The sequence below is a fragment of the Leopardus geoffroyi genome, chromosome B2 (assembly GCF_018350155.1).
Source record: "Leopardus geoffroyi isolate Oge1 chromosome B2, O.geoffroyi_Oge1_pat1.0, whole genome shotgun sequence".
Classification (NCBI taxonomy): Eukaryota; Metazoa; Chordata; class Mammalia; order Carnivora; family Felidae; genus Leopardus; species Leopardus geoffroyi.
Genome location: NC_059332.1, coordinates 81,528,015 through 81,545,793, shown reverse-complemented (window position 1 = coordinate 81,545,793; position 17,779 = coordinate 81,528,015). Strand labels below are relative to the sequence as shown.

The following is a 17,779-nucleotide window of genomic DNA, read 5'->3' as shown; positions in this document are numbered from 1 at the left end:
AATCCAACACAACCTTACCCAAAGATCATACTTTATACAACCAAAAGTTACTTCAGAAAATGTCTTCTGAAGTGTCTAAACCATTCAACAGGGCCAATTAGCCATGCTTAGCCATCAAAATCCCTCAAAGCCACAAATGCACAACTAAATTCAAACCTGAATCTGAATGAGAGAGTAAAGAACCATGGTTTGAGTAGGAGAAGCCAGCTCCCTCCCTTTCCAATAAAAAATAAATGAAACCAATTCAATATTTGCTATTACTCAAAAAAAACTATGAATAATATCATTAACTTTCTTGTTGCATTTTATATTTTAGTATCACTTAAATTATACATTTTTATATGCATAAGTATATGCACACATGCGTATGTATATGTAAGCTTTGACGTATCTACTCTATAAATGTTGTTATTCCTACCCTATATTTCTCTTAGGTCCTTAAGTCCCATAACCAAAAAATAAATAAAACTTTAAGAAATTGTCTTGCCATGAGATTTTTAGAAACCTAACCCTCACAAATGAGATGGGATTTCTGAAATATCTGTAAATGCAGAAAAGAGATTCTTTTCTTCTTTTCAAAGTCCTCAAATTATCTTCAAAGTTACTGTTTTTTCAACTCTACACACATAGTTGTTTTATAAAAATTAAATTAAAACAAACCACTGCTAACTATCCTCTCAATAAAAAATGCAACTTAAAATTTTATTTGATAGTTAGATGTTAATAGCCCAAATGTTCTATACTATGTAACATTTTTCATGTCAGATTGACTAGCAATGTTAACAGCATCTTGTTGTTCTTGGTCCCACAAGCAATACAGCTGTTCCTTATCTTAATCATATGAGTGTCCAACTCAAGCAAAGGTTTTTATTTGTTTATAAATGTCATCACCTGTGGACAGTTAGCTTAGTTAATTAGAGCACAGCACTAATGAAACCAAGATTAAGAATCCCTTCTTTTATGATCATTAGCAAGATATCTTCTCTTAGTACTGAGACTTAAGACTCCATCTAAAATTACAGCCACAGTCTCAAACTTAGGCAGTGGGGCAAAATAAGGAATAGGTAAACACCTTAACATTTTGAGTATTGCCTTCATTTAAATAAATATTTTAATTTTAACTATGAACTATTTCATACATATGGAATAGTACAGATAATAATACAGTGGACCCTTGAAACTTGTGGGAGTTAAAAGTGCCAACCCTCACACAGTCAAAAACCCATATATGAATTTTTTTTTAATATGGAACACTTCAAGAATTTGTGTGTCACCCTTGTGCAGGAGCCGTGCTAATCTTCTCTGCATCGTTCTCATTTTAGTATGTGTGCTGCCGAAGCAAGCACTCCATGTGTAACTTTTGATTCCCCAAAAACGTAATGATTTTAGCCTAATCCTGACCAGAAACCTCAGCAATAGTTGACTAACACATATTTTGCATGTTATATGTCTTATACACTGTATTCTTACAATAAAGTAAGCTAAAGAAAAGAAAATGTTATTAGGAAAACCATAAGGAAGAGAAAATACACTTACATTCTGTACTGTGTTTATTGAAATAGTCCGCATAAAGGTGGGCCTGCACAGTTCAAAACTACATTGTTCAAGTCTCAACCATATAACAAAATATGAAGCACCCGTCCCCCAAGTTAACAAATGTTGATATTTGGCAATATCTGCCTCAGATATTTATAAAATAAAATGTAGCAGATACAAATAAATAAAGATATGAATAAAGTGTTAGAGATACTACTCCTTACCTCCGTAAGAGAATCACAGAATGCTGACATGAACTCTTCCAGTATATTTTTAAAATTGTTAATATTCTAATACATTCTTCTTAATTTATCCATTTCCTTATTCTTGCACAATTATGATCCTTCCAATTTTTGTTAGTACAACAAGGCTGCAATGATAGTTTTGAGAATGACTTTTCATTTGAGAGTTCAACCACAATATATAACTTAAAAGTAGAAATGTAATCTTGTAGTGTGTATACATTCTCAAGTCCACAGACATTGATTATTAAATTACTTTCCAAAGTACATTCACCAGACACAGACACTACAGTACATTGAGCTCCATAGAGACAGTGACAGGGCAAGTGAGAACCAGACAGGCACTGGGTGACTTAGTGCCTGGCTGAGGAAAATAATTAAACACGGGCAGAGGACATCCTAAGAAGCCAAGATACAATGTCATCATATGCGTTCTGTATGCAAACTTGATGAGAGGAACACGAGAAGAAGCACCCAGATGCTTCAGCCAACTTCTCAGTTTTCTAAGTGTTCAAAGAGATGGAAGACCATGTTCCAAAGAGAAAGGAAAATTTGAAGACGTGGCAAAAGCAAACAGGGCCCATTATGGAAGAGAAATGAAAACTCATGTCCCCCCTAAAGTGGAAACAAAAAAGAAGATCAAGGATCCCCATGCACCCAAGGGGATTCCTTCAACCTTTTTCTTGTTTTGTTTTGAGTATCGCCCAAAACTCAAAGGACAGCATCCTGACCTATCTGTTGGCAACATTGCAAAGAGACTGGGAGAGATATGGCGTAACTCTCCTGCAGATGACAAGTGGCTTTATGAAAAGAAGGCTGCTAAGCTGAAGGAAAAACATGAAAAGGATATTGTTGTATATCAAGCTAAAAAGGAAAGCCTGATGTGGCAAAAAAGGAAGTCGTCAAGGCTGGGAAAAGCAAGAAAAAAATAGAAGAGGAGGAAGACAAGGAGGATGAAGAGTATGAAGAGGAGGAGGAGGATGAAGAAGATGAATATGAAGATTATGATGAATAAATTGGTTCTATTAGGTTTTTTTTCCTTGTCTATAAAGCATCTAACCCTCCCCCATATGCAACTCACTCCCCTTAAAGAAAAAAATTGAAATGTAAAAATAAAACAAAACAAAACAAAGCAGAGGTACCAATGTATCCTAAGACCAGCAGTTTTTGAAAGTTCTTATGTTCTGATATTATTGCAAAACACATCATATGATCAGTTTTTAAGTTTTAGCAATCTACTTGTTAATGAAAAGTTGCCCCATTTTGTTTTAAATTTCATTACCCATAACTATCAGTGAGAATTTACAACTGTTTATCTTTCGGTCTTAAAATTTTCTTCTATTAATTGACTCTTCATATCTTTTGTCATTCTTTATTGAAATATTTCCCTTTTATTGCTTTTAAAGTTTTATTTAATACATATATTTATTAACACTTTATTGGTTGCTTGGATTACAAATATTTTCACCCAGTATGGGGTTTATCTTTTCATTTTATGGCCTTTTATGTACAGATCTTTTTTGTTTTAAATAGCTAAAGTTAATAATCTTTTTAAGCTTTGTGCTTCTCAAGTCTTGTGTAAGAGCTCTTTTCTTAACTTCCAACATCATAGTTGTTTTCATTACTTTTTTATATTTTTCAATTTGTCTTTATGTTATTAATCCATTTAGGATGAATTTTTGTGTATGGTGGGAGGTAGGCCTACAAATTTATTTTTCCTGTATGACTAGTCCATTGACTCACCATCATCTTATCTTTTACCATTGACCAGAAAGCCACTACTCTCATAGGTTAATTTTTCATATACACACATGACTGTTTCTAGGCTCCCTGTTCTGTTTACACGGATGTATTTGTGTAACCTTCTGCTAATACAACACATTTTAATTACTGTATCTTTATAACAACTCTTTTATTTTTTTAATGTTTATTTATTTATGAGAGACAGACACAGAGTATGAGTTGGGGAGGGGCAGAGAGAGAGAGAGAGAGAAAAACAGAATCCAAAACAGGCTCTAGGCTCTGAGCTGTCAGCACAGAGCCCGATGCAGGGCTCGAACCCATGAACCTGAGATCATGACCTGAGCCGAAGTTGGATGTTTAACCCATCTTGGGTTATGGAGCCAACCAGGTGCCCCTATAACAACTCTTAATAATGATAGAGTAAGTTCATTCTCTTTAATCTTCTTCAAGTGTTTTCCTTTAGTTATTCGTGGCCCCTTATTCATCCACATAAATTTTTGAAACAGCTTGACAGGTTCTGAAAAAACTTAAGATTTAGATTGAACTAGCTTTGCTTTTATAAATTATTTTGGGGTGAATCAAAATTTTAAAATACTGAGACTTCCTGCCCAAAAACATGGCTTTATTCTCCATTTATTTAGGTCTTTGTATATACTCTTCAATAATGTTTTATAAATTTTTCTATAAAAGTCATATGCATATTATGTTAAATTTAATCTCGCATATTTTATAGTTCTGTAACTAAAAGAATAGGATATTTTAAAATTACATTTCTAAATCTATTGTATCTGATGGTACTCAAGTGCCATTAATTTTAATGTACAGTTTTGTAAGCATTTTCCTTGATGAATTCTGATTACTTCTACTAGATTCCCTTAAATTTCATATGTATATAATTATATCATCTGTGACAATGGCAATTTGGTTTCTTATTCTTCTATTCCCCATACTTCTTATTTATTTTCCATGTCATATTGAGCTAGCTAGGACATCCAGTACAATGCTAAATCCAAGTGGTGACAGCAGGCATCTTAAATTATTTCTGACTTTAAGAGAATGCTTCTAATTAATTCACCATTAAATGTGAAGTTCACATTAAGTTTTATGTAGACATCTTTTTTTTTATTCACAGTTTTTTTTTTAAGATTTGTTAACTTAAGATGAGCATATTTTTCTCTGTCAATATGTTAACATGGTTAATTACAGATTTTATAAAGTTAAACCGTCTCTGTCATCCTAGAATAAACCCTACTGGTATTTATTAAATACCAGTCTGAGATTCACACCTCAGCCTTGGAGAAGGTGATTAGAGCCTGCTGGGTAGCAGGGATTTCTGGGATAACATGGGTTAGAGCTCTTTCATAGGAAGCTGTTCACTGAGATGCCAGTAACATTTGCTGGGATACCATAGGCCAAAGCTCATCTAATGGAAGCTGCCTGCTGGAATATGGGCAGGTCAGAGATGGCATATAGAAAACTGCCCACTGCAGTGCCAGAGAAACTCACTGGAGGGTGACCTCCACTGGGTTTCCCACATACCGATAGCTGGGCCTTAGGAGGAAAAAAAAGACCCAAAAACTGGGAAGAAAAGCTTCATCCTCTACTATGCCTTGCAGGACCCTTCTAGCACACTCTATTAACAAACCTACCATTGCATCAGTTGGCAAAGGGTCCAGTTCAATTATCAAAAGCCAGGACAACAAGAGATAGATTTGGATCTGAGAATCAGTAAGTTCACAATTTGCTGTCTTAGTCAAGTTCATTAACTCCTAATTTAATATAAACCCCATAACAGTTCTATGCAATCAGTACTATCCCCATTGTATAGGACAGGACACTGAGGTTTACAGAGGTGAGGTAAATGTCTACAGCCATCCATCTAGAAAGTAGCCAAAATAAGACTGAACTCTGATAATTTGATTCCAGAACACTCTCTTAACCCACTGTACTCTCTGCCTCCAGATTCACCTGAGTAACACCAGTTAGAAAACTGATAACAGCCATCCTGGCCTGGGCTGAAAAGGTAGCCATGAGAATGTTGGTGACAATGACTAGGAGAGACATTTCAGAATAAGATTTAACACTTCTGAGACCAACAAAATACAATAGTTACTCCAGGATACTCTCAGCCTCAAATGTTCAATCCTATGACCCATAAGGACATTTGCATTTTACAGATTAAGTTCAGAAAATAAGGCCCTTATAAATCTAAGGTATACAGAAATGACCAAAAATAAATCCTGAGAGTAATATGATTTTACAATAATTATGTTTATATGGAGTAATTACACAAATACAGGCACACACATATACACCCTCCTGCATGATATTCTTAGGTCTGAGTTTGTTTTTACATATACCATAAATATTCTTAAGTTAATTGAAAACAGAACTTCATATAAATGTGGATTCCTGTTCAAATTGTTCTTTGCTTAGCTTTTCTCAGCCTTTTTTGGCTTTTAGTGTCAAAAGATCAATATATAGTAATAAAAGCATTTGAGAGGATGTCTAATTGGAGTTTGTTTATACTTTAGACATCCTCTCAATCACTTCTATTATTGTATATTGATCTTTTGGCAATAAAAGAAAGAACTCAAGACATCACCTCTCCCAAGGTATCCACATCCTAATCCCCAGAATTTGTGAATATATTGTATTACATGGCAAGGGAGAATTAAGGTTCCAGATGGGATTAAGATTGCCAATCAACTACCGTGAGATGGGGAGATTATTCTGGATTATTCAGGTGAGCTCAATGTAATTACAAGGGTTCTTATAAGTAAAAGAGAGATGCAGGAGAGCCAGAGAGTGCTACAGTGTGAGAAAGACAAATTCTCCCCTGGAACCTCTAAACAGAAACACAGCCTGGCATACACCTTGATTTTAGCCTGAGACTCACTTTAAATTTCTGACTTGCTCCTCTGTAAATAATAAATTTGCATTATTGTAGCTACTAACTTTGTAGTCATTTGTTATAGCAACCATAGGAAACTAACACATCCTGCCCCATCTTCTGAACCAGAGGATATTTTGGATTTAAGATCCCCAAATCCCTGTTCGAATAATAATCATAGAAATGTATTAATCAATCTTACTTATTTGGCCACACATCTACAGCTTGTTCACATTCTAAGGCCTCGTCTTTGAAATTTGTCTTGTCTGTGTACAAACTGTTCCCCACATCTAAACCCTGCAGCTTCACATTCAGAACTGCTATTTTAAGATAGTAATTTTTCATTCACTCATTCAGTTAGTCAGTCAACAAGCATTTATACCTCTAGCTGGACCTCAGACACCAGTATATAACTCATGCCCAACAGATGTTTCAACTTAATATTTCCAAAACCAAATTCCTGATTTTCCTACCCAATCTACAACTTCCAGTCTTCACTTCAGTTGATGCAAAGTCCATTCTTCTACTTGCGCAGGCCAACATGCTTGGAGTCATCCTTGACTCTTTCCTCCCTTCCCAATTCCCATCCAATCCATCAGCATATGGTGCCTGATGTATATTCAAAATGTGGACACTACTCAACCACCTTCATGATCACCACCCATTCAAGCTGCTATTTTCCCCTGCCTTAAAACCTTTCGCTGGTCTTCGGCTTTAACCCCTTCAGTCTATTTCCAATGCAACAGCTGGATCAATCACACTTAAAACATAATTCTGATCCCTTCATTTCTCTGCTCAACAATTCCCATATTTTCCCATCTCACATGGAGTATCAAAAGCCCTGCTCCTTACTCTGCTGTCCACTATCATTTCTATGATGCTTTGCAGTACTCACTCAACTCTAGGAACACCAGTCTCCTCCTTGTTCCTGGAACAAGTCAAACACACTCCTACCTCAGGGACATCGTTTGCTGCTCCCTCTACATGACTCATTCCCTCAATGAGGCCTTTCTTGTCCACTTTATATAAAAAGTCAACCCATCACACCCAACCCTTGTCCTCTTGCTACTTGATATGTAACTTAACCTGTTTGATTTTTCTCCATAGTACTCATCACTATCTGATAGATTATATATTTGCTTGTTGGTTTGTTGTCCATTTCTTCTCAACCCCACTAAAATGTGAGCTCCATGGAAGTTGAAACTATTTTTTGTTCACCATTTTACCTTCAATACCTAAAATTGTACCTGCCATATAATAGGCATATATACAAATATTTTTTTAAGTAAATGAATCAATCAATCAGTATTGAGCTTCTGTTATGTAAATAACTGTTCCAGGCCCTAGGGATACAAAGACAAATGAAACACAATATTTGATATTGGAGAATTCGTAGGCTAGAGCAACACTGTTCAATAAAACTTTCTGTGATGATGGAAATATTCTCTATCTGCATTGTTTAATATGATAGCCACTAGAAAATGTAGCTACTGAGCACTTGAAATGTGACTACTGTGACTGAGGAAATAAATTTTTATTTTATTTTATTTTACTTTAATTACTTTTAAATTTAAATTTAAAAGGCAATATGTGGCTAGTAGCTACAACACAGGCTTAAAAGAGATAGATACTTAACTTCTAATACTGGTGTCACAGGAGAGATATGCAATAAAATGCTTTGGGAATCCAGAGAAGAGAGACACCAATGCTGCCTGACTTTAGTTCCTCCCAATAGACCTTCCAAGAGCACTCCATGCTTTTCCCTCACATTATTTTGTATTGCTGTAATTACTGTTTACTTATAATTATTTACTTGATGTCAACCTTCCTCACTAAGGTATGAGAGCTGGAGCTGTGACCATCCTTAGTTACTGACAGAATGCTTTGCACATAGTAGGGAAACAATAAATACTGGTTTGACTGACAAGAAAGATAGTTATAGGACTTTTCTCAAGGAGGTAACATTTGTGATGGATTTTAAAGGAAAGGTAGGAGTTTGCTAGGCCAGAGCCAAGATAAGGTAGAAGGAATGGTAGTCAGGGAAAACAATATGTGCAAAGGCCAGTAAGCATGGGAGCACGTTTATTAGCGGTACAGGGAGTTCAGTATAGTTATAATGCATTTATAAAGACAGATGTACTTGCTTCTTACTGCTTGAAAGTTCAAGTTAATAATTTTGTAAGTAAGAAAGTCCAAAATCCAGTATGAAATTAAGAGTTGGACAATTTTTTAGTGAATTGTTATGAAGTAGACTTAGACATTTTTCAAATCTTTAGCCCATATCAGCCCTGTTATAAGTGGAGACTAAAATTTCCCTAACTTTTTCCTGATCTAGAATATTATATATTTCAGTTTATGGGGAGCTTAGAGATTATTTAACTGAAGGCTTCTTTGGTCAAATGAGGAAATTAAGACTCAGAACACACAGTTAATTAATACAGAAGTGGGACCATAATCCAGATGTTTTAGCTTGCAGTCTAGAGTCATTACCAACACACAGCAATTACACAACCACATTTCATCTGCTTACTCTGACACAAAGCAAGATACTGGTCCCACAATACGTCCATTAATAACCTCTGATCACCTTTTAAAACATACAAGGAGAAGACTCGGTCATAAATTCTCTACATATGAGAAGAACCATTAAGGCTGCCCAATACAAACAAACAACAATTTTAAGCCTCAATAAATAGTAACAAACTTCAAAAGAGTTATTTTAGTAGTACAGTGTGGAATGATTTACTATTTCCACAAGCACAACAGGGTGAAAGTTCCATGCGGTATATCAAAATGTCAATTTCACTACAAATCTGGCTTCCCATCCTGATTCAACCACTCTCTGGCTGGGTTACCTAGAGCAACTTGTTCAACCTCTCTAAACCCCCCATTTCTTAATTTATAAAATGTGCATATTTGATCTCCAAGGTCTTTTTGGATTTTATGGTTTTCTTGTGATTTTGCTGAGTTGGAAAGAGAGGAAAAAGCCACAGAACAAATTCCTACTTGGACAGAGGTTTATTTATGCTGCTTGTCTGCAGTCAAACTGACAGTCTTAACAATATTTGATACCATTGATATTTCTCTGCCCATCTATAAATCCATCAGACTATACATAAATCACATGACCCAAAACTGGAACCAGTATTATATCCTTTTCTGTATTCTGCATTTAATGTGCAATCCAGAAATACTGTTGACTCTGTTGTCCCAGCATCTTACCCACTTGGTACTAGCACTCCAAGACTCAAGATTCATTCTGAGAGTTTTCAGGGAGTCTTCCTTTGCAAGCTACCACCAATTTTTTACATTAAAAATATACTGACTTCCCCAGGTATAGGTGGGATAGAGGCTATACTTTGTCCATGTTTGTATTTTTTGAGAGAGAATGAGAGAGAGAGAGAGAGAGAGAGTGTGTGTGTGTGGTGGGAGTGGGGGAGGGGCAGAAAGAGGGAGAGAGAGAGAGGAAGAGAGAATTCCAAGCAGGGTCTACGTTGTCAGCACAAAGCCCGATGCAGAGCTATAGTTCATGAATGGTGAGATCATGACCTGCCCCGAAATCAAGAGCTGTATGCTTTACTGACTGAGCCAACCACATTCCCCTATCCATCTTTGTGTTATCTTCCTTTAAAATCACTGAAGGCCCTGGAAAACAACAAGGCTTAATTTATAACAAGCAAGAAAAAATAGAAATAGTTTATTGCTATTGTCTTACTACATGATATGCATGTATGTGGGCCCCCGAATAGAATCACAATGGTTTACCTTTCCACCACTGAAATAAAAAATTTATGTATTTTTCTTTCCATCTTTCATGCACAAATACAGGTAAAAATTTTTCCTTTGACAAATTTTTTTAACATACATGATGCTGATCCCTACTTTCTTGAGCTGTCTTAGATACATACCTAAGCATTCACAATACGTCTCTTAGAATATGAGAATAATCTCCCACAAGCACAATTAAGAACAGATGGTTAAAAACTTTAAGGTAGTATTTGCATAAAAAGATCATCTTGCTTTCACACTGTAGAGTTCTATATTACTTTTAATTGTTTTCCCTGAAAAAAAGTACTCCCTTCCTTAACCAAAAGATAACAAGAAAATTTGACTTATTTTTTTTTAACTGAAGAGGAAACAATTCATAGCAAAGGCACTATGCCGAAGAAAATAATACATAAAGGAATATGTTACACTGTGAATAAAGGTGTCACATCAGCTCAAATGTATGAGAAACTTACACTAAATCTAATAGACTTTAGCCACCTCATTTTTCCAAAACCCAGAACAAACCTGAAGTGATTCAAAAGCCCCTGCACCAATATCATGTACATATTCAAAAAACAAACAAATGCGGGGCGCCTGGGTGGCGCAGTCGGTTAAGCGTCCGACTTCAGCCAGGTCACGATCTCGTGGTCCGTGAGTTCGAGCCCCGTGTCGGGCTCTGGGCTGATGGCTCAGAGCCTGGAGCCTGTTTCCGATTCTGTGTCTCCCTCTCTCTCTGCCCCTCCCCCGTTCATGCTCTGTCTCTCTCTGTCCCAAAAATAAATAAAAATGTTGAAGAAAAAAAAAAAACAAACAAATGAACAAAACAAAAACAAAAACAAAAATTACCCCAATGCAAAGTTCATTGACTTATTGTTTTCTATTAATTATGGTAAATCAAGTTTGCTATTTTGGTTATCTTACATTCCCACTTCACTTTTGCCCAGTTCTGATTTACAGATGGAAAATTGGATAACAGATTAGCAGCTTGTGAACAAGGTGATGGAAACAGGGAGAAACTATTAAAAGCAGACATAAACACTGAAGGAAGAGTTCATCGTCAACTAGAAAAGCTCAACAATCTGGTCATTACAAAAGTGATTAATAAAAAGAAAAATAAAAAAGAAAAATGCCACTTCATAAGAGACAGCCCTAGATGGTCTGTTTTGTTCCACACAGAAATCTGCCACCCAGACCACAGTTGATTAGACTACAGCTGATCATGTAATATAAAGGCAGCCAAAAGTCAGCTGAACAGTGAGCTTCAAGACAACATGGTAAGAAAAAACTTTGCCAGAAACAAAGAAATGTCCAATAAGATTCTTAAAACAAACAAAATTCCAATCAGATTCCATTTTTAATAATTTGATTTGAATAAATGGGAGAAAAATTAGGCTATTAGCCATAGGAAATGAAGCTTGAAAATACTCTAAGATCCATGAACAACTAAAAGCAAATTGGAGTCATAAAAAAAATCAAAGATATAAGGAAGCACAAACCAAGAGTGAGCAAAATCTGTGATGTTGACAAAATGGATAAATGTGCGAAGCAACGATTTATTAGATAAGAAGAAATGAGACATAGATTAAACAAGAGGAGATATATGGAGATTCTACTATCCAAATCCCCCGAACTACCTTAGATCTATTTCTAATCTTGAGCTGTTTCTCCTATTCTTGGATTTCTGTGCGACTCTATCTCTTTTATTTATTCTTCAAAAAGTCCCTAATCAAAGCTAACCTGGAAATGTCTTTATTCCTTGAAAACCAAAATGCCTAACATGTCCTTTGTCCACAAACTCTGGGAGCAGTATCATTTTCTCACTCATTTGTTAAAAGTTCTTTACATATCAACTCTATACATCTATAATATATGTTTATCATTTGACTTTTAACATAAAAGTAGGCAGCATCCAGTTATTGAGCAGTTACTATGTTCCATGCACTGTAAAACCCACTTTACAGGAATTATTTCACTGAGTCTTCAAAGTAACCATATAATGAAAAGAGTTTGATACTGAGAGTTTAACAAATTGGCCTAAAGTCATTTAGCTAATAAAAGAAAGATGAGTGTAAATAAAATCCAGATAAGTGTCACCATTCCTATTATTATTATTATCATTATTATTAATTTTGGTGAAATACACATAACATAAAATTTACCATCTTAACCATTTTTAAGTGTACAATTTCAGTGACCTTAAGTACATTCACACTGTTGTGAATCAGCACCATCCATCTCCAGGAGACTTTCACCTTACAAAACTGAAATTCTGTGCCCATTAAACAATAACTCCCAATTCCCCTCATCCTCATCCAGCCCCTGGCAACTACCATTCTAATTTCTGTCACCATGAATTTGGATACCTCATAATATATAGAGTATTGTGCTTTTGTGATTGGCTTATTTCACCCACATACATGCCCTCAATGTCCATCCATATTGTAGCATGTGTCAGAACTTCCTTCTATTTAAGGTAACTAATATTCCAAAGTATACACCACACTTTGTTTATTCATCTGTCAATGGATACTTGGGTTCCATCACCCCCTTGGATATTGTGAATAATGCTGCTATGTATACAAATATCTTTTCAAGTCCTTGTTTACAATTCTTTTGACTATATGCCAGAAGTAAAATTGCTGGATCACATGGTAATTCTATTTTTATTTCTTTTTTAAGTTTATTTTCTTTATTTTTGACAGAGAGAGACACAAGAGGGGCAGAGAGAATCCCAAGCAGCCTCCATGCTGTCAGTGCAGGGCCTGATATGGGGCTTGTACCCAGGATACATAAGATCATGACTTAAGCTTAAATCAAGAGTTAGATGCCTAAATCATTGAGCCACCCAGGCACCCTGGTAATTTGATACTGAATTTTGGGAGAACTGCTGTGCTGTTTTTCATAGAAGCAGCAACATTTTACACTTCCACCAACAGTGGACAAAGTTTCCAGTTTCTCCACATCCTCACCAACATTTGTTATTTTCTGTTCTTTTTGTTATAAGAGCCATCCATTTTTCTTTTAATTTATGTGTTTGGAGTGTGTTTAAAATTCAGAAGTTTTAGGGGCACCTGGATAGCTCAGTCGGTTAACTGTCTGACTTCAGCTCAGGCCATAATCTCACGATTTGTGGGTTTGAGCCCCACGTTGGGCTGTCTGCTGACAGTACAGAGCCTGCTGGGGATTCTCTCTCTCTCTCTCTCTCTCTCTCTCTCTCTGCCCCTCCCAGCTTGTGCTCTCACAAAAATAAATAAACATTTAAAAAAATTAATCAGTTTAAAATTTTTCCTGTAGATAAATTATCAATCTTTTAGGTTTTAATATCTTCAAAATTTTTCACCATCCCAAAATTATATACACATTAATTTCTACTACATTTTTTTAGGACTTCTTTAATCTATCTAGGATCAATCATATGAAGGAGAAGCTAAACATTAATTCTTTGGTCTCAATAATTAGATAATTGTCCCAATGTCATTTTTAATAATCTATTATTACTCAGTTGGTTTGAAACTCTGTATTTATTATATGTTGAATGATTATATAAAGAAATAAATTTCTGGGGCGCCTGGGTGGCTCAGTCAGTTAAGCGTCCGACTTCGGCTCAGGTCACGATCTCGCAGTATGTGATTTCGAGCCCCGCGTCGGGCTCTGTGCTGACTGCTCAGTGCCTGGAGCCTGTTTCAGATTCTGTGTCTCCCTCTCTCTCTGACCCTCCCCCGTTCATGCTCTGTCTCTCTCTGTCTCAAAAATAAATAAACGTTAAAAAAAAAATTAAAAAAAAAAAAAAGAAATAAATTTCTAAAGTACATACTGTTTCTATACTATAAAAATAATGTTGATTACTGTAGCTTTATAATGCAGTAAAGTACCTGGTAGTACCAGTCTCTCTTCACTACTCTTGTTTATCAAAAAATATTTTAGGCTTTTCTTGGGGAGCCTGGGTGGCTCAGTCCGTTGAGCTTCCGACTTCAGCTCAGGTCATGATCTCGCAGTCTGTGAGTTCAAGCCCCACATCAGCTTCTGTGCTGACAGCTCAGAGCCTGGAGCCTCCTTCAGATTCTGTGTCTCCTTTCTCTGCCCCCACCCCTACACTCTCTGTCCGTCTATCTCTCTCTCTCTCAAAAACAAATAAACATTAAAAAATTTTTTTGACTTGTTTAGGGGGGAGCCAAGACAGGGGAACAGCATGGAACTTTTTTGTGTGTCTTGCATCCATGAAATATAGCCAGACCAACACTAAACCATCCTGCACACCTAGAAAACTGATTTGAGGATTAACAAACAATCTGCACAACCTGAACCACAGAATTCAGTAGGTACGTGGTGCGGAGAGGTGAACTTGGGGAGCAAGAAGCTGCAGCGGGTAGGGAGCCACTTTTGCAGGTGAGGAGAGGACAGAGACTGAGGGTGGTGGGGAGAATATGGCAAAAGCACCCCTCCCCAAAAGCAGCTGCAGAGAAAGTGGAAAATTAGAAACAGCTGCAGGGACTAAACTAAAAAGGGAGAAAGGAGAAAGGAGAGAGTTTAAATTCCATTAAGACTGTAAATGGGGGGGCACCTGGGTGGCTCAGTCAGTTAAGCATCCAACTTCAGCTCAGGTCATGATCTCACGGTTCGTGAGTTCAAGCCCCGCATCAGGCTCTGTGCTGACAGCTCAGAGCCTGGAGCCTGTTTCAGACTCTGTGCCCCCCTCTCTCTCCCTGACCCTCCCCCGTTCATGCTCTGTCTCTCTCTGTCTCAAAAATAAATAAACGTTAAAAAAAAATAAAAAAAAAAAGACTGTAAACGGGGAGCACAGAGTCTGCAACTCCACAGCTTGATACCTGGCAGTGCTCTGGTGGGAAGGGTGAATCCCTGGGAACAGAGTGGGGTCCGGGAGGTTCTCAGGCCACACAGGGAAAAATGGTTCCACTGCTGGAAGGACATTTGGTAGAGGCTGTCAGGCCACCAGGGCCAAGCAGACCACAGAGAACGGCCACATTCGCTGGTGCTGGAACAACGTTGTTAAGGGTGAAGCCTAGTGCCAGATGTGTGTTGTGATTTTCCATAATCCCTGAAACCCTTCTGTTACACTATCTCGCGATCTTTTTGGGGGGCGGGCTGGCTCCTGGCCACAGTCTCGGGGCACCGACAGCAGCAGGGTCCATCAAGCGTTCCTGGGTGCAGCCAACATTCGGCCATTGCTCATTAAGCCATTGCTCGGTGAGATCCTCCCACAGAGGGGCTGAATGGGCCAAAGCTGCAGTTCTTCAGAAGTAAGGGGCCAGGGAAAACAGCCGCATCTGAGACAAAACTCAGGAGAGAGGTACTGCCTGGGGCTTGGTCGCGGACAGTGAAGAAGCGGGGAGTGGACAAAAGCTGAAGACAAAGGACGGTTGTGGGATTGCTGATCAGGGAGAACAGAGTTCTGATACAAGAGACTGGGTAGCTGGGTGACGCCATTTTCACCACCCTCGTGCATGTGCATACGCACCCACGAGCGCCAAAACAATCCAGTAGGCTAGCAGCACTGACAAGTGGAGAACAGAGCCGTTACACCAAGCCCTGCCCAACTGGGCCCACCTCACTCTTCAAGAACACAAGTCTCACCGCCTGCTTAGTTTATGGACTATAAAGTGCTTCATGGTCTGACTTCTAGGGGAAAGCAAAGTAATTTCAGTCATATTTCAGTCTGTTAGCAGGTCCATCTATTCAATTTTCTTTCTTTTCTTTCTCTTTTTCACTTCTTTTCTTTTTCTTGAATACAGAATGAGAAAAAATTCATTTTTATTTTCAATTTTTATTAAAAATATTTTTCTTTCATTTTTTTACTATATTTTTTACTTTTGTGTAAATTTTTTCAAATTCTATTTTACTTCCATCATTTCATTTTAGTCTACTTCAGTGTATTCACTTTTTCAAATTTTTAAATGATTTCCTTTTTTTCTTTTTCTTTTTTCTCTTTTTCATTTCTTTTCTTTTTCTTGAATACAGAAAGAGAAAAAATTCATTTTTATTTTTAATTTTTATTAAAAATATTTTTCGTCAATTTTTTTCCACTATATTCTCTACTTTTGTGTAAATTTTTTCAAATTCTATTTTACTTCCATCATTTCATTTTAGTCTATTTCAGTGTATTCATTTTTTCAAATTATCAAATGATTTCCTTTTTTTCCCCCCTCTTTTCTCTAATATATCAAACCACTTTCAACACCCAGACTAAAACATACCTAGTATCTAGCATCATTTATTCGACTTTTGTGTGTGTGTGTTTTTAACTTTTTAATTTTAATACTTTTTATTTTAATTTTTTTATAATTTTAATTTTTCTACCTCATTAATTCCCTTTCTCCCTTCAACATAATGAAACAAAGGAATTCACCCCAAAAGAAAGAGCATGAAGAAATGACAGCCACGGATTTAACCAACACAGATACAAGCAAGATGTCTGAACCAGAATTTAGAATCACGATAATAAGAATACTAGCTGGAATTGAATATAGACTAGAATCCCTTTCTGAGGAGATAAAAGAAGTAAAAACTAGTCAGGATGAAATAAAAAGTGCTATAACTAAGCTGCAATCATGGATGGATGCTGTGGCGGCAAGGGTGGATGAGACAGAACAGAGAATCAGCGATATAGATGACAAACTTATGGAGAATAATGAAGCAGGAAAAAAAGGGAGATTAGACAAAAGAGCATGATTAAGCATCAGTGATTCATTAAAAAGGAAAAACATCAGAATCATAGGGGTCCCAGAAGAGGAAGAGAGAGAAATAGGGGTAGAAGGTCTATGTGAGCAAATCATAGCAGAAAATGTTCTTAACCTGGGGAAAGACACAGACATCAAAATCCTGGAAGCACAGAGGACCCCCATTAGATTCAACAAAAACCGACCATCAAGAAGGCACAGCATAGTCAATTTCACAAAATACTCGGGCAAGGAGAGAATCATTAAAGCATCAAGGGAAAAAAAGTCCCTAACCTACAAGGAAAGACAGATCAGGTTTGCAGCAGACCTATCCACAGAAACTTGGCAGGCCAGAAAGGAGTGGCAGGATATACAGATGTGCTGAATCAGAAAAATATGCAGCCAAGAATTCTTTATCTAGCAGGCTGTAATTCAAAATAGAAGGAGAGATAAAAAGTTTCCCAGACAAACAAAAATTAAAGAAGTTTGTGACCACTAAACCAGCCCTGCAAGAAATTTTAAAGGGGACTCTCTGAGGGGAGAAAAGATGAAAAAAAAATACCAAAAGCAACAAAGATTAGAAAGGACCAGAGACCACCAGAAACCCCAACTCTACAAGCATCACAATGGCAATAGATTCATATCTTTTAGTACTCACTCTAAACGTCAATGCAATCAATGCTACAATTAAAAGACATAGGGTAGCAGAATGGATAAGAAAACAAGATCCATCTATGTGCTATTTACAAGAGACCCACGTCAGACCTAAAGACACCTTCAGATTGAAAGTAAGGGGATGGAGAACCATCTATCAGGCTAAAACCAGAGTAGCCATACTTATAACAGACAATTTAGACTTTAAAATAAAGACTATATCAAGAGACGCAGAAGGGCATTATATCATAATCAAGGGGTCTATCCAC

At 36.9% G+C, this 17,779-nt stretch overlaps 1 non-coding gene and 1 pseudogene across 1 annotated transcript; one reads left to right on the top strand and one right to left on the bottom strand.

Annotated features, from left to right (window-relative positions):
* Window positions 1-1,239: 1,239 nt before the first annotated feature.
* LOC123609996 lies at window positions 1,240-1,346 on the bottom strand. Its single transcript, XR_006718036.1, has one exon. It is a non-coding gene; the product is annotated as a U6 spliceosomal RNA (small nuclear RNA).
* An 812-nt stretch (window positions 1,347-2,158) lies between these two features.
* On the top strand, window positions 2,159-3,169 carry LOC123609929 (annotated as a pseudogene).
* The last annotated feature ends 14,610 nt before the right edge of the window (window positions 3,170-17,779 follow it).